Source organism: Canis lupus, chromosome 10 (assembly GCF_048164855.1).
Source record: "Canis lupus baileyi chromosome 10, mCanLup2.hap1, whole genome shotgun sequence".
NCBI lineage: Eukaryota > Metazoa > Chordata > Mammalia > Carnivora > Canidae > Canis > Canis lupus.
In genome coordinates this window covers 64,811,421-64,837,344 of record NC_132847.1, presented here as the reverse complement: position 1 = coordinate 64,837,344, position 25,924 = coordinate 64,811,421, and the positions used below count along the sequence as shown (strand labels likewise).

Below are 25,924 nucleotides of genomic sequence, written 5' to 3'. Positions count from 1 at the left end.
TAAAGCCTATAAAGGTCTACTGGCTTATCCATGGTAGAAACAAGAGAGCTAGAACTGCAGCTTTTGAAATCAAAGCTTGAGCTCTGGTGGCTACTGGTCTATGGGTTTGGGACCACTAAATCTACACTATTTAAGCCAGTGACTTGATCACAATCCAGAAAGAGTGGAGAAACTAACAACATCCATCCATTGATGTCTTTACTCAACATACAGGTAGTGGGTATCTCTTATGTACCAGGCTGTGTTTGAGGAGCTAGAGACACAACCAATAAATAACACAGATACAGTCCCTGTCCTCTCCAAGCTTACATACTGGTGGGAGAGAGACTGAAGGGGTAAACAACGAGACAAACAAGAGAATTAATTATAGACTATGAAGAGTATTATGAAAGAGAAATGAGATGATGGAATAGAAAATAATTGGGGGAGTCCACTTGGATGGATAGCCAGAGAGGCTTCGGAAAAAGGGTAATTTGAGCTAAGAGCTAAAAGATGAGAATGATCCAGTCTTTCTGGAAATGGTCCAGGCAGAGGGAGGGAGCATGTGCCAAGTGTTGGAGGCGGTAAAGAGTTCGAGGGTTCCAGGCTGAGGGAAGGAGGCCAAAGCGGCTGCACTATAATGAGTAAGGGAGAAGGATCTTTCCATGGATGCAAAAGTAAATGTAGATATAGACATAGACAGAGATGTAAATCATTTTGCTTTTGCCTGCCCTGCATCTCACTTCCTCCTGGCAGCAGAACATCATTTGCCTCTGAATAATTAATTACCCTTCCACTAATCTTCATCCCATGAGTTTTGGGTGGTACTGGCCCAACTCCCCAGCACCAGAAATGGGCACATAATCCACACTTGGATAATCATTCCCTGCCTCAGTGTATCCCTCAACATTCCAACCAACTCACCCACCCACCCCCAGCCCACCTGGCCACCACGTAACCTCAACCAGGCCAGTAAACAAAACTTGAGCCAGAAATGTTGATAAAGTTATAAGTGTGACCTGCTGCTGGGAACCATCTTCCCATAACCAAGAGGAGAACATGCCTAGAAATAAAGTCAGGCCAGAGTAAAACAGAGCTGAGAATGAGTCCTGTGGCAATTATTTGAGCCCCAAGATCCAACTGAACCTGGACTTTTCATCTATGTGAGCCACTAAATGCTTTTTTTTTCTCAACCAAGTTCCAGGTGGAGTTTCTGTAACTTGCAAGTCATGCATGATCCATATTTATGGTTATGCTAGCTGCCGAATGGCAGATTGATTAAGAAGGGACAAGAGCAGAAACAAACCCATTAGGAGGCTACTAGAAGAGTCAGAGAGCAGGACTAAAGAGATCCCCCAAACAGATCCAGGTTTTTGGTGCAAGTCACTGCACTGAGATGTGTGGTCATCTATATACTGAATACTGTATACTGCTCACATGCCAAGCTCACTGGACATATGGAGACACCCACACCTGCATGTGCCCCATCCCTCCGCTTAGATAACCCTCACTTTCTGGGTTTCAGCTCAAATGGCCTTTTCTCAGAGCAGCTTCCAGGAAATCTGTTCAAGCAGACACCCCCCAGTTATGTCCCCCCAACCAACAGTTATCCCATCCCTTTGCTTATCCGATAACTTCAGAGCACTGTCACAATTCATAATCATCTTATTTATTTGCTAATCTCTTTGGTCTCTCTCTTACAGAGGATGTAAGCTTGGTGAGGAAAGGAACTGTGTCTGTTCTAGTCATCAGTGTGTCTCTAGCTCCTAAACACAGCCAAGAACACAAGACTGCTCAATAAACATGCGCTATTGGCCATTTGACCCAATAACCCCTCTGCTGACAATTATTACCAAAAAGCAACTAAAAAAATCTTTTAAATGATTTAGACACAGATCATTATTGTAAACTAAACGGTCCAAAAATTCACTTTCATAATACTGACATATCCACAAGGTGGTTATGGTCACCAAAGAAAATCATCATTATGAAGATTTAGAGAAATGTCCTCAAACAATGTCAGGTGATAAAGGAAGGGTAAAACATTGCATGGATTGCGCCTGTATTAGCAACAAACAGGTACCTATAATCTAAATTTAAACACACATGTTTATTACAGGAAGGGAGGGTGCAAAAATAAATAGGTGATGTGGAAAGTGTTCGCATTCAGGTGTTTGGTTTATTTTATAGTGTGTTTTATCCCCCTCACAAGTGGATTTAACAATAGGTAGACAACACAGAGTTGTGCACAGTAACTAGATTCAGAATAAAATGCTGGAATGTAGGAATAATACCAACCTCAGAGAGCCATTGAGAAATTTAAATAGGATTCAAAGTGCCCAACATGGGACTGGCATAAACGTTTGTTCCATAAAATGTAATAATAATGACAGCAACTACTATAATAAAAGCACAATGCTGGTAAACATCCTATCCTGAGGATAGAAGGATGGGTCCCACCACTACCTATATGACCTTGGAGAAAGTATTTAATGTGCCTAAGCCTCAGTTTCCCCATATGTAAAAGGAGGTAATGAAAGTATCTCCCTTACCCAGTTCTTATGAAACTTCCTTGAATACAGCAAGCACTCAGAAGACACAACCACCACCATCACCACTATCATCATCAACCAGCAGTAACCACCACCATCACCACTATCATCATCAACTTGCAAGGAACAAAGCTTCAGTCAGGCCTCATATTATTCTGTCCCATGATCCGGTTGATGTTGATTGACTATGTCTTTATTGTTGTTAACTGAGTGCAAGGTAAAGGGCTTCAATGGGCAAAGAAGTGTAGAAGGAAATGAGTCACTGACCCTTCGAGAGAGTAATCTTTTTTTATTATTCCTATGCCTGATCAAGAGGGCACTTACTAACTGCAAAATGGTTTGCAACCACTTATTGGCTACTTGCTGAGCCCTGTGTCAGGGAAGCCTGTCTTCTTCATTCCCTTGTGAAGGTCTGCTGCATTCCTGAGCTCTGGGATCAAGCGAGGTAGCTCACAAGGAGCTGCTTCTCCAGCTTCAGAGAAGAGTCAGGAACAACTGATCTGGAGCACATGAGTGTCAGGCAGCAGAGAACCAGACAGCTCTGCTCTAATCCTCTTGTGTTCTGATGACGACTCCTCAGTGTGGCTTACGTCTGTCTATTGCCTTAACATTCCCTCACCAAAGCATCTCAGAATGGACTCTGGACATCCCAGGAAGGGAGCAGGTTTATCCTCAAACTGTGTCTATATTTAAATTCTAGCTCTATTTCTTCCTAGCCGTGTAACTTTGGGTAAGTTATTTAAACACTCTGAGGCTGCTTCCTGATGAGCCTTCCTGATGAGGATTAAAAGGGATTTGAGGATGGTGCTTATTAGCACAAAGCCTGAGATATATAGCATGTGTTCAAAAAGAGCTAGTGATTATTATTATTATTACTACGACTACTAATTAGGGAGGGGGTAACAGAGGCCAGTTAGGAAGTTATAAAAAAAAAAAAATGAGAGAACAAAAGAAAGTTGGGAGAAAGGGAGGAATCTGACCATGTGCATCCGCAGCATAAAACCTGCCAACTGATTACTTTCATTTATAGGATGAAGCCCATCCTCCACACATGTCCACACAAGGTTCTCCATGGTACAACCTGAGTTTCTCTCCCAGCCTCCCTCTTGCTACCCTTATCTTTTGGACACTCTACTCCACTCACACGAATGCCTAGCTGTTCTTCCCAACATCATGGCCTCGTACAGCTGGGATAGGGGCCCCTTCTCTGTGCTCCAGGTGCATGGGTAAAGGCCCCCTTGCTAGGGGAACACTTTACTACTGAGCTTTTGGGATATGTTTATCTTTCAGTCTCTCTGAGTAGATCATGAGCCCCATGCACACTAGTGTCTGATTCATTTTAGTATCGCCTATACCTCTCACTAATCCCAGTTCAATAAACACGTGTTATACCAAATGGAAATATAATAAACTGTTAATTATATGGTAGAAACAATACTAGTAAAAAGTACAAAGAAGGGGGTGAGCAATTGTCAAGGGGCCTGAACACAAGCTCTGCACTTAACCAAGAAGCCTTGCTCATTGCAACCAAGCCCAACTCTACCTTGCAGGGTGGAGTCACGTTTCTTGCTTTTCACTCCATGGGTGTCCCCACAATGGGCACATACACAGCTCTTGCCTTCTCTCTACCTGCCTGGTTTTCCTCACCTGAGGGTGAAAAAAGCAGAATGAACAGTGTGTCTGCACACAGCCAAAATTACCATGTCCATGCCCCAAAAGCCCTTCTTGCTCCCTCCTGGTTCAACCACTCTTTCTCAACATGCAGGGATGGAGGTGAGGGATCAGAAATCAGGACTAGACTCTAATTGCAACTCTTCCCCGAGAAGAAAAAATGCAAGTTCCAGACAGATAGAAATGAAGAACCTATGTCCTGGGACTCACTGTTTTCATAGTGATGCTAGTGGCTAGTTCATCATGTAAAATCAGATTGATTCCCCCCAAGACACATCTTCATTTCCCCTTGGAGATCACAACCTTGTAGCCTCCCAAGCTCAAAGTCCTGGTGGCTTGATATGATATCACCTGTAAAGATACTGTCCTAAAGATTAGATTTATTTGTCTTCTTCTACAATCCTTTGCAGGTAAGATGCAAGAGCCAATACATCAGGACATGTACAAAAGAACTGAAGATTAATCCCATCATCACTAGAGTGGATCATAAAGCTGAACAGCTGCCCAGTTGGAGGACCAATGATGGTCTGAGATCCAGATATGTCATGCATAATTATTGCATACCTCAAGTGGGAGTATTTATGTTTTGTTTTTTTTTAACGTAAAGAAAACACATGGCTATGACATTTCCCACCGTGATGTTCTTGCTGGCTACTCAAGGACACATTTATTGAAACCAGTGCACACATAAACCTAGATTTTCTAATGATAGCTAAAATAAATCTCTCCTTCCCTGACACATCTCAGATGAATTAAAAATCCTGAAGTGGTGGGAAAAAAAATACTGGCATATAGAGTACCCAAAGTGCTAGTCGGTTAGGACATGACTTCCTCAAAGACAGGCCCCTTTTCCATTGTATTCCAGTGGCTGGCACATGGGAGGCTAGAGAGGTTCAAATGAGTGAATGAAAAGGTAGACTGGACCATTTTTCAAACATAAGCCTACTTATCTCTGGGATTCACTGTGAAAACTTAAAGCGAAATTTAGAAAGCACATACTTTTTTATGTTCCTAACACTGGCGTAGTTACCCCTGCACCTACAGGTCAAGCACTCACAGTTAAAAGAACATGTTTTTTGGTTTTTTTGGGTTTTTTTTAGATTTTATTCATTCATCTGAGAGAGAGAGAGAGAAAGCACAAGTGAGGAGAGGGGCAGAGGGAGAAGGAGAAGCAGACTCTCCACTGAGCACAGAGCCTGACATGGGGCTCGATTCCAAGACCCTGAGATCATGACTTAAGCCAAAGGCAGATGCTCAACCGACTGAGCCACCCAGGTGCCCCAAAAGAACATGTATTAATTAAGGCATTTTTTTAACAGAAAAGAAGAAACCATCCAATTAAAAGTGGCTTAAAGGGATGCCCGAGTGGCTCAGCAGTTGAGCGCCTGCCTTCGGCCCAGAGCATAATCCTGGAGTTGCAGGGTCGAGTCCTACATTGGGCTCCCTGGACGGAGCCTGCTTCTCTCTTTGCCTACGTCTCTGCCTCTCTTTCTGTGTGTCTCTCATTAATAAATAAATAAAATCTTTTAAAAAAATAAAAGTGGCTTAAAGAATTAAGAAATCCATTATTTCAAACACAGCAAGTACAGAGGTTCCAGATGAATTTAGAAGAGGTCCCTCCTGCCTCCACACACACTCCTACACACACACTCTATAGTAAGCCCCAGTTTAACTATCTAAAAGTAGAGCATCTTCTAGATCCCAGAGTGGTAACAGAAGGCAGGTGCTACCAGAACACATGACTTAGTGAGGTTTTCCAATGCTTCTGATGACATTCAAAGGGCTAGCTAGGTCACTGCCCTTTCTCATTCAGAGCTTACACCACTAAACTACCTATGAATTCACCCTAACACCTATGGCTTCTATTTATGGGAGTATTTAAACATAGCAAGAGTGAATCCATTTCCTACCTATAGGAAGGAAGGAGAGTCCATGCCCAGAAATCTTCAAACATCCCTCTGCTTTCAGCATTGCAGGGTATGAGAAAACTCATTTTCTCACATTTTACTTGAGAATTAAGATGAAGAATGCTAGCACAATGATTACAAATCCATTTCCCTAATTCAGGTAGCACAGAAGCCTGAGGTAGGGTAACTTCATGGCTGATTTGACAGCTTCACCAAGTATCCAGATTTTTTTTCCATGTCTCAGTATATCAACTTTGTTCCCAGAATGGCTCCCCTCATGGTCGTAAGAGGGCTGCCACCATTCCAGGCATCCCATCCAAACAGAAAAATGTCCAGAGGCAGAAAAGAAACTGAATCTTCCAGTTTCCTCTTTTGAAGAGGTGAAGAAACCATTTCCACATGCCTCCTATCAGCTCTCCCTTTGCATCACCTCTGCCATGGTAGATGACACATACACCTTAGGATCCACTGCTGACAAGGGAAAATAGGATTACTGTAACTAGTTAAATTACTCACAATTCACCATTGAGCTGGAAACAGAGACACCTTCCATGACCAAACTGAGGTTTTGTTAGCAGAGAAGAAAGGGGTAGGGCAAAGGGCAGGCAACTAACAGCACCTGTACAAAGTGGCCCGCCATCAACGAGCACTTTTCAGGGTCCTGTGCTGTCTGGATGCCAAGGGTCCCTTCAGGCAGAAAAGCCGTGGAAGAAAAGGGCTTTGGCACTTGGGTGACCCATGGGGTTTGCTTCTGGCTCCTCTTGGGGCCCCAGCAAAGCATGTGGGGAATGTGCTGACGTGGTGATTTGTGGCACTGCTGCCATCATTGGTATTTGCCTGCCTATGCCACTTCCAGAGGCTACCAAATCTCATAGGATACAATAGGAAAAAAATTGAGTCAGGGTACAAGGGCAAAGGAAACCACTTTATTGGAGACCTACTAGACACAAGACTTTTTTTACGTACTAGATCATTTTGTTCTCATGATAACTGCCAGCTAAGTCTCATTGGCATTCTGCCATAAATGAAGATGCTGAGCCATCATTAAACATCTTGCCCAACATTCCATAGCTAGAAAGTGCCAGAGCCGAGACTCAAGCTCAAAGCTGTCTGACCCTAAAACCAGCAGGCCCCATCTGCAGACATGTTACCTTTCGGTGCAGAATAGACCACCAAGCCACAAGTAATGAGAAAGGGACACTCCAGAAAACATTAAGTCAGTGTAGGAATATAGTCAGAAAAGCTGAAGTAAGAGTTAATACTGTTCAGGGACCCAGAAATCTGCATCACCTTTTGACCCCATTAATACAGATCCCGTGCACAAGATACAGATGAAGGATCCTCTGCTCCTGAAGTCCTACCCCATGGGTTGCTATGATTTGATCTCATTAAGACTCCTAACCCCATGTTACTCAAACTATAGTCCACAGACCAACGCTAGTCTGCAAACCACTTCCAGTTCACAATAAACACAGACATGAAAGTGAGTGGCTAGAAACCCGTATGTAACACTTTGACACTAGTGGGACATTCAAGCATGTAATTAGTGCACTTGTCTCAAGGAACAAGGTGTTGCTGAACACAGGCTGCATATGGCATAAGTGACATTCTAGTATGAGTCTACAACAGATCGGAAAATTTTAAAGTTAAGATAAATTGGTTTTTTTTTTTTAACCTTGATACTTCACAGAGAGTTGGGAAAGGACTGCCCTGAGTTTGGCTGGTTGGACAAAATCACTCCCATTTTACAGGTGGGATGAATGAGACTCAAAGAGACTGAGGCACTTGACCAAGGTCAACACCACAGGTAAGAAATTTCTCAGCTCCTGATAACAGAGAGAGTGTTGGCCAGAAGGGGCTGTAAAAAAAGTGCAGGCTTGTAAAAAAATAAAATAAAATAAAATCATTTCCTCTGGCTCTGCTGTTGCCAAAAGTTCAGCTGAGATAAGATGCCTCAGGTGAGAACAATCTACAAAAAGAAGCCAGGAATAAAAGGGAGATGGATGGGTTCACTCCTGACAAAGGCCAGTCTTTTCACAACCTGATTTATAGATCGACTTACTAGCAATTTCCCCTCCAACAAATCATAAAAGCCTTCTCAGTTTGCCTCTAGAACTCACCAGCCCCATCACTGACTCTAGGCCCAACCACACTGACCATCGCACCTCCTCAGAGCGTGACTCTTTCTAGATTATTCTACCATGACCTCTTCCCTTTCCCCAACTGGAAAAGCCCTGCTCTGCCTGGAAACATTTTTGGAAGAGAATATTGTCTTAGCCAAGTGTCTGGGTTTCAAGAACTAAGATGCATTCAAGCTCATTTTAAAGGGGAGGATATATAGCAGGGCTGCTCAGTGGCCTTCCACAGACATCCCAAGACAGGAGTAGAGGTGAGGGATCAGACCAGGGACTACAAAATCAGCGCCACCTGAGGCACCTCCTGCTTGCTCTCTCTGAGAAGCCACTGTTCTCTGTCATCATCCTGACCGCTCAGCTTCTCCTTACTGACCCACCCCATCTCTATTTTCTCCTGTGCTTCCTCTCATTATGTGTTGCTTTACCACCTCTGTGCCTTCACTCACACACCCCCACTGTGGCCTCCCCACCTCAACTCCACCTTGCAATTTGGCAAATGCGGCACCGGCACCAGCACCAAATAGATCCACCTCCCTGCTCCCAAGTCTGACTTCCTGAAAAAGGAAATTGATTAGCTAAGGTCATCTTTGCAAGCCAGGCCACTAATCAGTGGTCACCAGCCTACCTAAGAATCAGCTTTCCTAAGGTCCAAGGTCAATCTTGGACTGATCTCAGCAGTTATTGCCAGGAAAGGCCAGGTATGCAATATGGAGAATGTCTGCTTTAATCAAGGAGACTGTAAACAGGCCAACTGACACCACTAACATGGTCTGTCCAGAAATAAATAAAACCAACCCCTCTATATCCTTCAGTTCCCAATTCTGGTGACACCTTCTCTGGGAAGTCTTCTGTGATTTCTCCAGGTTGGCTTTTATTCCTTGTATTTGTGTAGCAGAATGTGAATCCTGCTACAGAAACACTCTCCATGTTAACTGGAAACTGACTGCTTGCATTTCTGCCTCTCCACTAGACAGTTAGGACTTTGAAGACTCAGAACACACACAGTCACCTTTGTATTTAAAGGGTATAGCACGGAGCCTGGTGCTGAGCACAGAAGGAGCTCTATAAATGAGCAGGAAGTGAACAATTGAATGAAAGTCTGAGTAGCACATTGCGCTATTCATTTTGACCAAGTTAAGTCCCTCTGCATCCACTTTAGATAAACTAAGGAAAATGCTGGAGACAGGAATGGAAAGGAGGAGGAAGTGAAGTAAAAGATTCTACAAAGAAAAAAAGAGGGTGCCTGGGTGGCTCAGTTGGTTAAGCATCTGCCTTCAGCTCAGGTCATGATCCAGGGTCCTGGGATCCAGCCCTGCATCAAGCTCCCTGCCTCCCTGCTCTGTGGGAAGTCTGCTTCTCTCTTTCCCTCTACCTCTCTCCCTGCCCATGCTTGCTCTCTCATTCTCTCTTTCTCTGTCAAATAAATAAATAAAATCTTTAAAAGAAAAATAAAAGGAAATTAGCCTCAAAAAGGAAGAAATAAAGAGGTAGGGGAAGTGCTGGCTCTGCTGTAGTGTTACTTCCAGGTGTTTCTTTCAGTATGTTTGGATTCCTTGTCATAGTAGGTGGAAATAAGGGATCAAAGCTTGGGTTCAGTTTCCCCACCTGTAAAATGGAGATGCTAACTGCTGCTTTGCCAGGTGACTAAGAGGACAAAAATAGGTAATCAATGAAGTGTCCAGCAGAACATCTGGAGGCAGATAAAAGAAGTTCATGGATTATGGGGAATAGTTTTAAAACTCCTTATAGCATGCCAGGCAGGCTGGCGATGACAGAAGGTGGTAGTACACAGACCTTTTCACAGGGAAGCACTGAATCCTTATAAAATTATTCTTCAACCTGGGGTGAAGGATGAAGGAGAGAACAGCAGAAGCACTGCTGCCCATTGACCGCAGGAGACCTGTGCAGGCCAATAACAATGTCATGATGTTAATCATTAAAATACTGTGTCTGTTTTTGTCTGGGGACAAGGCATTTTGATCTTTGTTCTCCCTCTATAAAGATGAAAGGTAGGGTGCTACCAAAGGTAGCAACTCAAAGCCAAGAGGATGTCATGCCTGCCTGGCCATATATATAGAAAGGCTTCAGCTCCCCAGGGCCCCAGTTGGACAGTCCCTGGAGGGTAAAGCCAGAGCAGAGGCAGTGGAAAGGGAGCAAGATGGATCAGCTCCTCCAGGGAGGCCAGGCTCCACCTGTTCAAGGGAGAGACTTTTGTAACTGGCTGGCAAAAGAGAATTAAAAAGCAAAGTGAAAGTCTATACATACCCAAGAGAAATAAAAATGTATGTCCAAAAAAAAAAAAAATGTATGTCCATATAGAAACTTGTACATGAATGTTCAGAGCAGCATTATTCATAACAGCCCAAAGGTGGAAACAATCAAATGCCCATCAACTGATGAATGGATAAACCAAATGCACTATATTCATATGATGGACTATTATTTGGCACTAAAAGGAATGAAGTAGTGATACGCCAAGGATGGAGCTTGAAAACATTATATTAAGTGCAAGAAGCCCATCACAAAAGACCACACATGATTCCATTTATATGACATGTCCAGAATGGGTAAATCCACAGAGATAGAAAATAGATTAAGGTTGTCAGGGGCTGGGGACATGGGAATGGGGAGTGACTGCTAATAGGGAGGGGGTTTCTTTCTGAGGTGATGAAAATGTCCTGCTCTGTAAATACCCTATCACCCATTGAATGGTACACTTCCAACAGGTAAATTATGTGGTATAGGAATTACAGCTTAATAAAGCTGTTACAATAAAAAAAAAAATAGCAGTGTGGAATAGCAGTTCATGCCTGAACTTTGGGTCAGATTCTTAGTTCTCATATTCCCATTGAGAAAACTCTGAGCACCTACTAAGTGCCAAATACTGTCCTAGGTGCTGAGTCCACAATAGTGAGTAAGACAAACAATGCCCTGCTCTCTTGGAACTTAACGTTTTACTGAAGAAATTGACCAAAAAAATAAATAAATAAAAATTTTAAGAAGTAAATGAGCAAATAAATGCAAGGATGCTGAGACCATGAAGCAAGTAAGGAGCTTAAAGAAAGAATCCCTTAGACTGTGAAAGATGCATAAGCAAAATTCTGGGCAGAGGAGCTAGCATGTACAAAGGGCATAGGGTACAAAAGGACTTGGTGTCTTAGAGGCACTTACAAAGACCAGCAGGGCTAGAACTGGTCATATTCCCACTTCTTCGTGCAGATGCCAGACCAGGCCCCTCCACTCTAAGTTCTTCTACAGTACGAGGGGGAGAAAAAACAGTGCCCGCTCATATGTGGGGGCACCAGTTTTTGTGCTGGGCAAAAAGTAGGTAGAACCCAAATAATTCTCTCCTCCATCCCCAACTCATGTCCTAGATTGGGTATTTTTCCTCTCTCTTCTTCTAGAAGCACAGACATTCACTGGAAGAGTCAACAAAACTAGCAAATGAGCTGCACAATCCTCTGGGTAATGGTCGAGCCTGATAAGGAGTTTCCCTGCATGCCTCCCCTACATGGACCACAAGAATTAGGTTGTGATGGTTTGTGAATCGTTTATCCTTGAACAGCATGACCTGTTAGGTCCTCATTGACCAGTGTCCCTAGAGTGGCCACTCTGGTTGCCTTCATCCCTCAACAGCCTGTTGGTAGGCTCTAGGCTTGGTCTGAAACTGGTCTGAGTCAGAAGCTCAGCAAAGGGAGAAAATGTGATGCTGTTGATAAGGGCGGATTCCAGAGAGACTTCTACTTCTTCCTGGCTAAGTGCCCTGAGGTAGGGGACTCCCCTCTCTGATCATTTTTCTCTAGCAGTATCAGCCTCTGCTACTGTTACAATATGCAAGTATCTACTTGAATTCTACCCCACGAAATTTAGTACTACCATTATTCCCATTTCACAGAAGAGTAAATTGAAGCTCAGACAGCTGAAGTCAGGTACCCAAGGTCATACAGCTAGTTGATGGAGTAACTGGATTTGAACCCATGAAGTCTGGCTCCAGAGCCTATGATCTATACAACCACACATCATAATATCCCTCAGCTGTGAAATAGGACAATAACACCGCATGGTAAGGTTTTCATGAGGATTGACTGAACTAATGGAAAGTAAAGCACCGTGGTACAATGAATTGTACCTGGCCTACTGCCCCTATGTCCCAGAAGTTTAAGGAGGACTCTGCTGTTGGAAGGGAATTTTTTTCAAACTTCCGGGTAAGGTGTTTCTAAAAGAGAAACTGACAAATCCGAATGACTTCCCAGTGGAGCTCTCCAGCAGTCACTGAAATTTCCATGCAGACCCAGAAGGAGTGATTTCAGTTTACAAGGGAACTTGCTGGTATCAGTTGCAGGGCAGCTGGAGACTGACAATGGCTCTGAGCAGGAGGCTTCAGTGGTTAACTAGAGGAATCTGTAGGGTTACCAGAAGGTGGGCTGGGGGATCCAATCTACTGGACTCTGTCAATGGCGATGACAATCCAGAGTTGTCTGAAGCAGAAGGAGACTTTCAATGAGAAACTTCCAAAGGACTCTTAGACTCCAGTTTGGCAATGAATGAGAGGGCACCACACTCAATCACATGGAAAGCTGCATTTTTTTCTGCTATGGGGTCAAAAAAAGCAACAGAGCAAAGTGGAAAGGGCCTAATCTCACTTCTAGGCTTACTATAAGAGAGTTCCTAATGACCTTTCCAAGATTCCATTTCTCCATCTACAAAATGAGGCAGATAACACCAACCTTACAGAGGGTCATCAGAATTAATAAATGGCAAGCATCTAGCAAAGGGACTGGCACACATTTTTATTTAAAAATAACAATAATCGGGGATCCCTGGGTGGCTCAGCAGTTTAATGCCTCCCTTCAGCCCAGTGCGTGATCCTGGAGTCCTGGGATTGAGTTCCACATCAGGCTCCCTGAGTGGAGCCTGTTTCTCCCTCTGCTTCTCTCTCTCTCTCTCTCTCTCATGAGTAAATAAATAAAATCTTAAAAAAAAAAAAAGAATTATCTAAGCTCTTATTTACCATGCTAAACTTTATACATGCCTTTGATATTCTCATTGAATCCCAGCAACCACCCTGTGAGATAATATTATTAATAGTCCCATTTCCCAAATGAGAAACTGAGGCTAAAGAGTTCCAAAATTGCATGTCGAAGGTCATATAGCTCATGAATGATCAAGCAGGACTTTATATCCAGGCAGTGAGACCTCAGAGCCTTCAACTGAAAGTCTACAGACTTTCCCCTGCCCTTTCTCAAGAATGCATACTGTCAACCCAACTGTGATTTGTGTTTATGGGGCCATTCACAGTAACTGGGACATTATGGAGGAAGGGCTAAGACCATGGTGGGCTTTAAACAATACCAGCTCCTCCTTCACAGAGGTGCTGTGGCAGTATCTCCAGGAATCTTTACGACAGCCCATGTGAGACAGAAGAGATTAACTTCATCATGCAGATGAGAAAGAGACAGAGAGATGGAGTGAATCATCCAAGCTTATGGGCAGGCAGTAGGAAGGAGAACTGGAGCCCACTTCAGCCCTAGGCTGGCTTCCAGGGAAATAGCTGCTGGATAATAAGTTATCTCACCTCTCTGAAGCCAGGCAGCCTTGTGTCTACACAGGAAAACGAAGGTAGATAAATGCAGGAATTCACAGCCCTATAAAAAATGAATTAAGATAAAATATGTACCCTTACTACTTAATGAGGGAGGTTTACGAACACAAATGCATATGACAATGACTCAGACGAGCATAATTATCTTATCATAAGTCAAAGGCAATAGATTTTCATTTCTAAGTAAATATTGCATTTCCTCGATCCTAAAACACACCTATTTTTGTTCATGTTTGGTCACTTCTGAAGTCCAGGTATAACTTAACCATAGATGCACACATTCAGTATGTCTTTCTTACCATCCGTCCCCCTACAGGTTGGCATTGAACTGAAAATGTGTCAGTCAAAGTTGTTGCCTTAGAACTGAGGTCCCTGCTTCTTATCTCTGCCTAGGTAAAACCCCCACCCTATCCCTGCTCTCCTTTCCTTCTTTCAAGTCAGAAGAGGAAAACTGTGCCCAGCTTGTTAGGAGATAAGAGGTAGCCAGCACTCTCCTATAGGACTTGGGGAAGAATTAAGTCATTGGGGGAAGGGATCTTCTCTCCCCTGGCCCAGAACTACTATCTATTCTCTGATCTCTAATGGCAAGGACATGGGAATGGGTGACTGAGCCTGGATCCCTGGGCCCAGGGTCCATGAAGAGCATACCTTTGTGCAGCAGGACATGTGAGTCCAGAGAGGAATAGGTTCACTGCAGACCCACTTAGAAACTCCATGGCAGAGCCCAGTTCCAAATTCAAGGTTCTGGCTTTCCAGAATAAATGCTTCTCACTCTGTGGCCTCCAGTTGTTCTCTCAGACCCTCAGCCTGGAAGGAGCCCTGAGCTGGCTAATGAGGTATTGCTGCCTTCTTGGAGGCAGCACAGGCTATGTGCCCCTGGGTAAGTCGCTTCATCTCCCCTCCTGCGGCTCAAACTCCCTCAGCCTCATTCTGTCCCAGACTCCTTCTCAGGATTAAAAATGGGCCTCCTTCAAAAGCTACTACTCTTAAACGTAGGAATCTTAAATGTAGCCATCATAGGCCAACAAGGGCCTCCTTCTGTCCCCTGAAGTTTTAAAAATAGTGTTAAAATGTAAAAGGAACACAAGAATCAAGAGAAAAACATCCAATCAGGAATCAGTACTGCTAGCTAGCTTCAGGCCCCGACCCTCACCCTTTCAGTCTGCAAAATGGGCACACTTTCCTATCTCTGAACTTGTTTCCCTCCCCTTTTGGCCTGGCCCCCATTGCTCGTAACAGGCTCAGGGGGGAGAATCCTGCTAGTAAAGTCTCTGAGCTCTGAGCTCTGTCTGGGGTGTCTGTTGAATTCAATCACTCAGAAGCCATGTTCTATCCTCCTTTAAGATGGCAGACAACTGGGACGCCTGGGTGGCTCATTGGTTGAGCATCTGCCTTCTGCTCAGGTCATGATCCTGAGGTCTTGGGATTGAGTCTCGCATCGGGCTCCCCTTAGGGAGTCTGCTTCTCCTTCTACCTGTGTCTCTGCTTCTCTCTGTGTGTCTCTCAGGAAAAAAAAAAAATCCCTGACTTTAAAAAAATAAAAAAGATAAATAAAATGGCACACAACAAAGACAGACAGATACACTTCAGTTTAAGCCTCCTTAACAAAACTTTCGCCTCAGGTGCTCTGCCTCCACCCCCAGGCACAGAACAAGAAAACAGAACCACCCAGAGCTATGGGGAAGGGTGTGTGCAGGAAAAGGAAGAGTAAAGAGGTGGATGAAGTCCCCAAGATAGCCCAAGGATGAGTCTCATCAAGGCAAATGGCAAGCAGCTCCCAAATTAGCTGAGAACCACTGAGCCCACCATTACACAGGAAACACACTTCTTCCCAAAGTAGGGGGGTACTGGTTAGGAATCAGACTGCTGTATTCATGACCCCAGCTCTGCCACCTAACAACCTGTCTGACCTTGGGCCATGACTTAACCTACCTGTCAACTAGGAGTAAATAGTAGCTGCCTCCTAGGGTCATAGGATGCTCGGGACAATGCCCAGTACAGAGCTAATTCTAGGGTATTGTTCACTGCTATTACCTACCCAGAGTTTGACATACATTGTTATCTCAAAGAGTCTTCATAAGAAGCCTGGGAAGAAATAATTATTTTCCAGAAGAAAAACCTGAGGCTCAAGTCACACTGCTGATTTATAACAGGGCTGGGATTAAAAGGCTCTCTGTTCTTTCTAACCCCAAGTTCCACTGAAGCAGGTTCTCTCCCAGAGAGGGGGAACAGAAAAGCACATGGTGGGGCAGGGGAAGAAAGGAAGACAGGCCAATGGGAAAGGCTCAAAGGAAAGAGCCTGGCTGGTAGGGCAGACAGATGGAGCATCTTTCCCACCCATGACCTCTCTAAATGGTGCTTGACAGGGAAGATGCTGGCTGCAGGCCAAGGGACTGTTGGGGGCTCCCGGTCTTTCCCAGCAGTACTGGAATCTCTGAGCCTCTGTGCTACATACCACACCACAGATCAGCTACTATGAGGGAGGAAGGACAAAGGACAGGCCAGACTGGGCATCTTTGGGTCAGGACCTGCACAGGCCATGGGGCTCTAGGATAACCACAGGCTAGGTTAGTCCAGTGACATCCTATCATCCCCAGGCTCTTCAGGTCCCAGATACCATGTTCTAAGAAAGGGAATGAGGAGGCTGGACTGAGAATGGGCAGAGTCACATGGGTGGGTGTACAGGATCCATTCCAGCAGGCAGCAGGGCAGGCCAGTGGGGAGGCAGTCAGGAGCCCAGAGGGTTGGCAGCTGTGACCACAGGCCAGGCATCTCTCTAGCCACAAGGGTTGGCACAGGGAGACCAGACTGCCTTCTCAGACTGAAAAGAGGAGTCTCTTTAGGATTGAGAAATTCCTGTCCAGTGCCACTCTCCCATTCCCAGACTCACCAAACGTTGGGGCAGGAAAGGGGCTTCCCAAGGTTAGCCAACAGGACCTTCTTATTCTATAGTGGGGCAAAATAAGGTCCCCCAGAGGTGGAAGATGTAAATGGGACAAGAATTTGAGTGCCCCAACACCAACACCAGGTCCCATGGTCTTTTGGGGACACATATGAGACTCAGATCACATCTCTATGGCTCTGCCTCTGGATCTGCTCCCAATTAGCAATATGTACTATTTTATTCTAGGAGCTTCCTTCAGATTGTGGCTTCTACAGTTCTGAGATACAGAGTGGCACGTATTCATCGTGTGTGTGTGTGTGTGTGTGTGTGTGTGTGTGCGCGCGTGCGCGCGCCTGTGTCTACTCATTCAACAGCAAATATTTATCGAGTGCCTTGGGCCAGGCTCCATTTTAAGCCCTGGAGATAAAGCAGTTCACAAAATAGATGAAGCTCCTCCTTTTGTGGGGCCGACATTCCAGCGGAGAGACCTATAGTCTCGTGGGAGTCAATGTAAAAGGACCCCAGTGTATCATTTGTGCCAGGACTCTGAGAGGTGGGGAGTGTCCTAGCAATACCAGTGAGAGCCACAGTCCTTCCCCAGGCCTACTTGTGCTTCCAAGGAGTCTTGGACAAATCTTGTGGAAGCCTTTCCTGAGCCCACATCCCACACCCCAGCTCCCTGCTCCCACAGCACCCCAGGGAGCTTCTGGCATTCTATGCCCTGCCTTGCAATCACTGATTTTGTTTTATGATTTCTGAGCAACATAAATAGGGAGAGCATTTCTGTCTCCTCTAATTGAATAAAAGGCTGATGGAACGAAGCCATTGATTCTGAGCTCCAGTTGCTCATCTGTACAATGGAGGCGATAACTATCCATATGACTCCTGATGGTCCCGCAGATCAGATGAGACTACAAGATGAAAGGGCCTTCGAACCAGCAGGCTGCTCTTCCAGCAATAGTCCTTATTATGCCCCATAAAAATGGCACCAGTTAAGTGCCTCTCTCTGGAAAAGGACTCAGCCATGGAGATCCCCGGCATTAGCTGGGCTCGTGTGCTTGTACAGGAACGTGGGAGTGAGCGCGGGTACAATGTGCTGGCCTGCAGGGCCAGTCCAGTCCTTCAAAGAGGCTCTGGAGTTTCAAGGAGGCTGCAGGGAGCAGGGACACAAGGCTGCCTAAGGCCAGCAGGGCACCAGATGAGTCAGCCCACGGCATGGGGCAAAGGGGGGGAAAGAAAGAAGACACCCTGGAGTCCCCATGTCCATCCATCCGTCTGTCCGTCAGCTGCAGCCAGTGGCTCACCAGGCAGGACGGAAGCACTGCCCGGCCATAAATGAATGCTGGCTCCAGGCTGGCCGCCCGCCCTGGCCGCCTGCACGGAAGGCCGGACTTTACCCAGCAAATCGGGAAGGAACTGGAACCTCTGAACTTGGGACTTGGGCTCTGTCGATAAGGCCTGTGGACAAACAGAGGGCAGGGGCCGAGGCTCCCCTTTATACACACAGAAGCCCAGCTCCAGGCTGATACTACCGAGATCTTTGCCCTTTGGTTCAAACAGGAAATCTTAAAATGGAAAATGAGCTGCCTGAGGAAGGGGTGCGGCCACCAGCCTACAGGGAAGCAGGTTGTTCGAAGCAGAGCATTTGGGCTTCATGCAGGAGGAACGCAGCCAGCCCGGCCCGGGTGTTTGGGAGGGGGCAGGAGCCTCCTGGGGAAGGAGAAGGCAGCCAGAGGGCTGGGGAGAATCAGAGGCCTGGCTCTGACCCACAGTTACACCACTTCTTCGTCGTGTGGCTTGTGGGGATGACCTCACCCATAGGAACCTTGGTTTTCCCATCTGTAAATGGGGCTAACAGCACCATCCATGTCAGAGAGCACTTGAGATGATCCAAATGAAGTCATGAGTGTGAAAGTGGCCTACAAATCACAAAGGGCTTGACTGGCCATCCTGCATCCCGCATCCCGGCCAAAGCCCCCTCAGAAAGCATTTCACAATCAAGAGGGGAAATCCAAAATAATACCTCCTGCTCCACACACCACCCCCATACACCCCCATGCTGGCAGTTCAAAGAGGAGAAAATTGGGAGAAGATAAATAATTAGAGAACCCCAGCAGTCTCCCTGCTGAGGTTTCCAGGTAATTATTCACCTGACAATTACTCCTCTCACGTTAATTCTACCTCCAGATCCTTCTGACAAGGTAAATTCATCTATGTACATCTCTAACTACCCTGCTTTGGTAAACATTCCAACGAGCTTGGATGTCCCATTAAAGGAAAAAAAAAATTGAAGAAGTGAGACAGGCAGGAGAGAGAGAAATTAACTCTTGGTCATTACTGGCATTTACAGAATTAACCTTCGAGGATAATTAATGAGGAATCAAAGCCAAGGTAAACTTTATCCAGAGCCAAAAGGGAGCCAGTCACAGTAGGGTGGGAACCACAGGAGGCCCCTTTTCCACGGGGTTCACACCTCCCACCAGTAGGAGTTCAGAGGAGATTACTGGAAGGTTCCAGAACCTTCTGCCCAGGGCAGCAGTAGGGGCTGCACTTTCACTTTTAGGAAGAAACTTCTTTGTCTGGTGAAGTCACTCTGGACTCTCCCCTCCCACTGACAGACCAATAACCCTTCCAGGCCACCCGCAGCGGAGGCCTGGACATTTCCGGACCCAGCACATCTTAGGCATATCCATCCTGCAATAGTTGCTGGATGGATGAATCAATGCACTAATTCATTCAGTGTCTTAAAGCCTCTCCAATTTGCCAAAATCCACTGTGACTTCCCTTGGATTAAAGCTGTTGTCATCTTTTTGCCTAGACAAGAGCCTCTGATTGTTCCTCTGTTTCCAATCTCTCTCCCTCTCTTCCTCAACACAGACTTATCTTCCTTAAAAGACACACTGCCAAAGGGATCAAGGTAACATCTTAGCTCTGAACACAGAGGAAAAAGTCATGGTTAAGACAGTGGTGGTCAATGGAGCCAAACAGCCTGGGTCTGAAGTCTGGGTCAGCCACAGACCACCTGTGTGGCCTTGGGTAAGTTACTTACCATCTCTGAACTTCGGCTTCCTCATTTATAAAATGAGGCCAATAACAGAAGCTATCCCCTTACAGTTGTTGCATGCATCATGAGTTAGTGAAAAAATGCCTAGCACTTAATAAACATGAGCTATTAGCAGAAGCATGGTTATCATTGTCAACATCATCATCATTGCTTAAAATACCTTCACTGACTTCCCACTGTCCTCAAATTCAAAGCCAACCTCTCTACCATGGTGCAGGACACCTGGGCCTTGCTTGCCTCTCACTCTTCCCACCCCCACCCCCGCCCCCAGTCCAGCCACAAAGTCCTTGCCATTTCCTAAATGCTCCATTCTCTCTCCACTTCATCTCTCTGTATAGGCAGCTTTCTCTGTCTTCCAGGAACTGCATCTTGGGACCCAGGCACATACACACAACCCAAAGAAGCAAAGCCTATCCTGGTTTGGGCAGAAAGCATGTATGAGGCTCAGAGGTGGATCTCATAGCCAGCCTAAGTTCATGTGTCTTCTATAAAGAACACTCCGGTTGTTTTGAAAATTCCAATAGTCTTTTGAAAAGCGAAGGTAGATATGAGTCTCCTGGTTTTAGAATTAAAGAACTATTTCCATTGACGACCAGTGACTTGCCCATGGTCACCACTTAGTAGAAGCAGGAATGGGATTCTGAGCCTTCCCAGACCACAGAATGGGGTGAAAGGACAACCACTCAGAGGTAGATCTGAGCCTGCATTCCTAAACCAGGACCTGGGGCAAATTTTCACCTCTCTAAGCTACCAGCTTTTTCACCTATAAAGTAGAGGTAAGAATGACTTTCTTACAAGGTGGTTTGGGAAGCTGAGTTGAAACATCTACTATATGAAAAAGTGCCTAGCCACTGCCTGGCCTTGAAAATGAAGAGCAGGGGATCCCTGGGTGGCTCAGCGTTTTGGCGCCTGCCTTTGGCCCGGGGCGTGATCCTGGAGTCCCGGGATCAAGTCCCACATCGGGCTCCTGGCATGGACCCTGCTTCTCCCTCCTCCTGTGTCTCTGCCTCTCTCTCTCACTCTCTCTATGTCTATCATAAATAAATAAATCTTTTTTTAAAAAAATGAAGAGCAAAGGGGAGAGTGGGTGGGAGTGTGCTGCCCTGAGGCAGGGGCCAAAAATCTGGAAGTAGAATGGAAAGGCAGAAAAAGCACCTCTGCCTCCACCCTGAACTTAGCGACCTTCACAGCCTTCACCCTCCAAGGTTAAAGGCAACTGGTATCCTTGGCAGAGAGGCACAGATAGTTCAAGAAAGGAAGTGGAAGCAAGGTTGGGGCTGGAGAAACAGACCTGGGGGAGTCCACATTCATGAGGAAGCTGCAATGATGTGATTAAGAGAAACCTCCCAGGGAGATTGCTTAGGATGAAACCAGAGTTGCTCCCAAGACCAGGAGACAAGAGGGGGTGCCTGGCTGGCTCAATCTGTAGAGTAAGTGACTCCTGATCTCAGGGACATGAGTTCAAGCCCCACATTGGGCATAGAGACTACTTAGAAAACAACAACAACAAAGGACCAGGGGGCAGGGAAAGAGACTTGGAAAGGGCAGGTACTTAAAATACACAATGATTACAGAATCATCACCACAGCAATCAGCTCAGAAATAGCAACTCTATTTATTCAACATTTTCCTCCAAGTGTTCTCTAAGAGATATTTTTATATTTCACTAAAAGAACAAATGATCCCACAATGCTAAGAATCATTTTAGGGGAGGGCAACCCAAGTTTTCTTCACTTTCCAACTAGAATATGGATTTCTCAAGGGCAAGATACAGACCCAGAACTGAGCCCAGGGCCTGCCCCAGGGTGGCCTCAACAGATTTGTGAATGGATGTTGAAATTAATGAAGAGCTGGCACTAAGATTAAAAGGGGAAATACCCAGATAGCCTCTAAGTTCTTATTTTTCTAATATGAATATTATGTTCATATAATAATAATCTGACTTTGCTACTAATCTTATTTTCCAAATGACTGATTAAGCTATTATATGAGAAAACTGTTTTGAATTAAACTAACCTGAATTAGCTCTTGCCTCCTCCACTTACCTCTCTGAGCCTCAGTTTCTTCATCCTTTAAATACATGTGATTTTGTGTTGGAATCTCTGTTGGGAAAAGTCAAGATAATGTATGTAAAGTACCACCCCTATGGCTTTCACTTAATATACAAAACCTAGTCTTCCAGACATAAAGCAAGTCCAGCAAGATTCAGAAGCAAAGCATTCACACTGCATTCTCTAACCACAAAGCAATTCCGTTGGAATTAAACAACAAAACAAAGAGAATCTTATGATTTTAAAAATTTATGAGCATACTTCTAAATAAGTCAAAGATCAAAGAAAGAACTAAAGTGGAAATTAGAACTTATATAGAGCTGAATGTCAGTGAAAATGCTACACATCAAAATTAATGAACATAGCCAAGTCAATACTTGAGGAATAGATAGCTTTACTTTAAAAAAAAAAAAAAAAAGACTTTATTTATTTGAGAGAGAGAGAGAAAGAGCATGCAAGCAGGGAGAGAGGTAGATGAAGAGGAAGAGAGAATCTCAAGCAGACTCCATGCTGAATATGAAGCTAGACACAGGGCTAGAACTCACAACCCTGAGATCATGACATGAGCCGAAATGTGAGCTTAACTGACTAAGCCACCAGTCACCCCTAGGAGGAATAGACAACTTTAAATGCTTAGATTAGAAAAGAAGAAAGGCTGAAATATGGTGAGCTAAATATTCAACTTAAGGAATTAGAAAATAACCACTGAATCAATCTAAGGAGAGTAGACATAAGAAAGAACTAAAAATGAGAGCAGAAATTAGGAAAATAGAAATGGAAATATTATAGCTTTAACAACATCAAAGTTCTTTATGAAGACTAGTAAAACTGATAAACTTTCAGTGAAAATGATCAAGAACAAAAAGGCAGAAGGCTCATTCCTTTATTATTAGGAATAATAAAAGGGATGAGCAGACACCTGGGTCGTTCAGTCAGTTGGGCATCTGACTCTTAATTTCAGTTCAAGTCATGATCTCAGAGTTGTCAGATTGAGGCCCACATCAAGCTCCAAGCTCAGCATGGAGTCTGCTTGAGATTCTCACTCCCTCTCCCTCTGCCCCTCCCCTCACTCATATGTGCACATGCTCTCTCTAATAAATAAATATTTTTTAAAAATAAATAAATAAATAAATAAATAAATAGGGAAGAACAACTACAGATAGGGCAGAGATTAAAAAGAGTAAAGTGGTGCCTGAGTGGCTCAGTGGTTGAGTGTCTGCCTTCAGCTCAGGTCCTGATACCAGGGTCCTGGGATTGAGTCCCACATCAGGCTCCCCTAAGGGAGCCTGCTTCTCCCTCTGCCTATGTTTCTGCCTCGGTGTGTGTGTGTGTGTGTGTGTGTGTGTGTGTGTGTGTGTGTTTCATGAATAAATATTTTTAAAAATAAAAAGAGTAAAAAACACCATGAACAGCTTTATGCCAATAAGTTTTAAAACTTAGATAAAATGGAAAGATTACTAGAAAAATATAATCCACCATAATTGACTAAAAAAAGAATTAGAAAAACCTAGCTTTTTCTCTAACCATTAAAAAAATTAAATCTATAATTTAAAACCATCCCATAAAAAAACTCACAGCCCCAGTGGTTATAAAAGCAAGTTCTAACTAAATGTCAAGAACAGGTAATTATAGATAATTCCAACTCTTGCAGAGAACCAGAAGAGGAAAATGACTTCCCCACTCATTTGATGAAGAAAGTATACCTTTGATATCAAAATGAGGCAAATATAATATAAAAAAAGGAAAATCACTAGCCAATAAAATCACTAACCACATGAACGTAGATGCAAAGTCCCCAAACAAAAGTTTAGCAAATTAAATCCAGAAATTATAAAGAAAGATATTACACATTACCAAAATTTGACTTATCCAAGAAATGCCTTGCTGACATAAATTAGATATTTATTTTTGCTATTCATCATCATAACATATTAAGTGAGATGAATCACAAGAACATATGAGTAGTCACACAAAAAGCTCCTTAAAAATTCAACATTAATAAGTAGTTTAAAAAAACAGCTTAGCAAACTAGAAATAGAAAGAAATTTCCTTAACTTAAAAAATGACATTTATAAAATCCAAAGTAAATATCATACTTAATGATGAATTATTAGAAGAATTTCCTTTAGAGTCAGGAAAAAACTTGCTAGTTTAAATTTGACATTAGACAATACACATAAAAGAAAGGTAAGAAATTACCTTTATTCCCAAATTATATGATTGCCCACAGAAAAACATCAATAGAAACTATAAATTATTAGAAAGAATAATAAAATTAACAAAATTGCTATCAGCAAACAAAACTCAAAAAAATTACACTTATAAAACATTACATTTTTATAACCCAAAAATCATCAGTTTAAAATGCAATTTTAAGAATACAATTTACAAAATGGTAACAAAATTCTAATAAAAAATGCTCAAGACCTTTATGAAGAAAGCTATCTAGCTTGCTAAATGACATTTTAAAATATTTAAATGGAAGCAAAGAGTGGAACTATGTTCATGGACAGAAAGTTTCAATACACAGATATCAATTCTCCCCAAATTAGTCTACAGACTTAATACAACTGAAATCAAAATATTAGCAGGGTTACCCAAGGAATGTGAACATCTAATTTGAAATGTATGAGCAAGAGTAAAGGCCCAATAGTAATTCAGACAATTAAGAAGTACAACAAAGAACAAATAACAAAATTCATCCTTCCAAATACCAGAACTTACTATAAAATTACAAGAAATTCAGATAGGGTACTGTTGATATGTGAAGAGACACATGAGAGAAGACTGAGCCCAGAAGCAGACTCATGAACTTACAGATACCTAAAATAGGAAAGAGTTTCAGTGCAAGTCAGTGGGTACACATTAATACTCAGTAAATGCTTACAGGATAATCAGTTATGCATATGGAAAATATCATAATAATTTTGATCCCTATTTCACCTATAGCAGAAAAAAAATCACTTTCAGGTATTCTAGAGACTGAAATGAAATACAAAACTTAAACTTTTTTAAAATGTACTGATGATTTCAGGGTTGAGAAGTTCTTAAATAAGACACACCAAAAAACATTTTAAAAACCAGCATTGGGATCCCTGGGTGGCTCAGCAGTTGAGAGCCTGCCTTCGGCCCAGGGCATGATCGGGATTGAGTCCCACGTCATGCTCCCTGCATGGAGCCTGCTTCTCCCTCTGCCTGTGTCTCTGCCTCTCTCTGTGTGTCTCTCATGAATAAACAAATAAAATCTTTAAAAGTAAATAAATATAAATAAATAAATAAATAAATAAATACCAGCATTATCAAACTGATAAATTTAAAAAGCATACTAAATAAGCATTAAGAATTTCTTAAATAAGACACACCAAAAAGCATTTAAAAAGATATACCATTATAGGGATCCCTGGGTGGCGTAGCGGTTTGGTGCCTGCCTTTGGCCCAGGGCGCGATCCTGGAGACCCGGGATCGAGTCCCACGTTGGGCTCCCGGTGCATGGAGCCTGCTTCTCCCTCTGCCTGTGTCTCTGCCTCTCTCTCTCTCTCTCTCTCTCTCTCTGTGACTATCATAAATAAAAATTTTTAAAAAAAGATATACCATTATCAAATTGATAAATTCAAAAACCTCTGCTCATTAAAAACAATAAAGTGAAAAGACAAAAACTGAGAGAAAATATTTCTAGTACTGATCAAGGAATAACAGAATATGTACAGAATTCTCATAAAGAAAGGAAAGAAGAAAGAAAGAAGAAAGGAAAGGAAAGGAAAGGAAAGGAAAGGAAAGGAAAGGGAAGAAAGAAAGAAAGAAAGAAAGAAAGAAAGAAAGAAAGAAAGAAAGAAAGAAAGAAAGAAAGAAGCCAAATACATTTCTAGCCACCTCAAAAAAAGAAAACTTTGAAGGTATTCAATCTAATTAGAAATCAAAAAAATCCAAATTAAAAGCTGATCATTTTCATCTACCAGAATGCCAAAAATAGAAGAGTCCAGCAATACCTAGCATTGCCAAGGATCTGGAGTAGCTGGAACCCTTATAACACTTGCCATGGGAGTTTAAATATATAATCATTTAAAAAAAATAATTTGCCA

The 25,924-nt window shown here is 43.5% G+C and overlaps 1 long non-coding RNA gene across 1 annotated transcript in view; it reads right to left on the bottom strand.

Annotated features, from left to right (window-relative positions):
* LOC140641828 (uncharacterized) overlaps nt 1-25,516 on the bottom strand; it is a 223,548-nt gene extending 198,032 nt beyond the window's left edge. The window contains exons 1-5 of the long non-coding RNA XR_012038423.1: nt 25,232-25,516; nt 21,840-21,896; nt 13,820-13,889; nt 4,413-4,564; nt 4,075-4,178 (exon numbers count right to left, since the gene is read on the bottom strand). This is a non-coding gene — a long non-coding RNA (uncharacterized lncRNA). The remainder of the gene's footprint in view (nt 1-4,074; nt 4,179-4,412; nt 4,565-13,819; nt 13,890-21,839; nt 21,897-25,231) is intronic.
* Nucleotides 25,517-25,924: the final 408 nt, after the last annotated feature.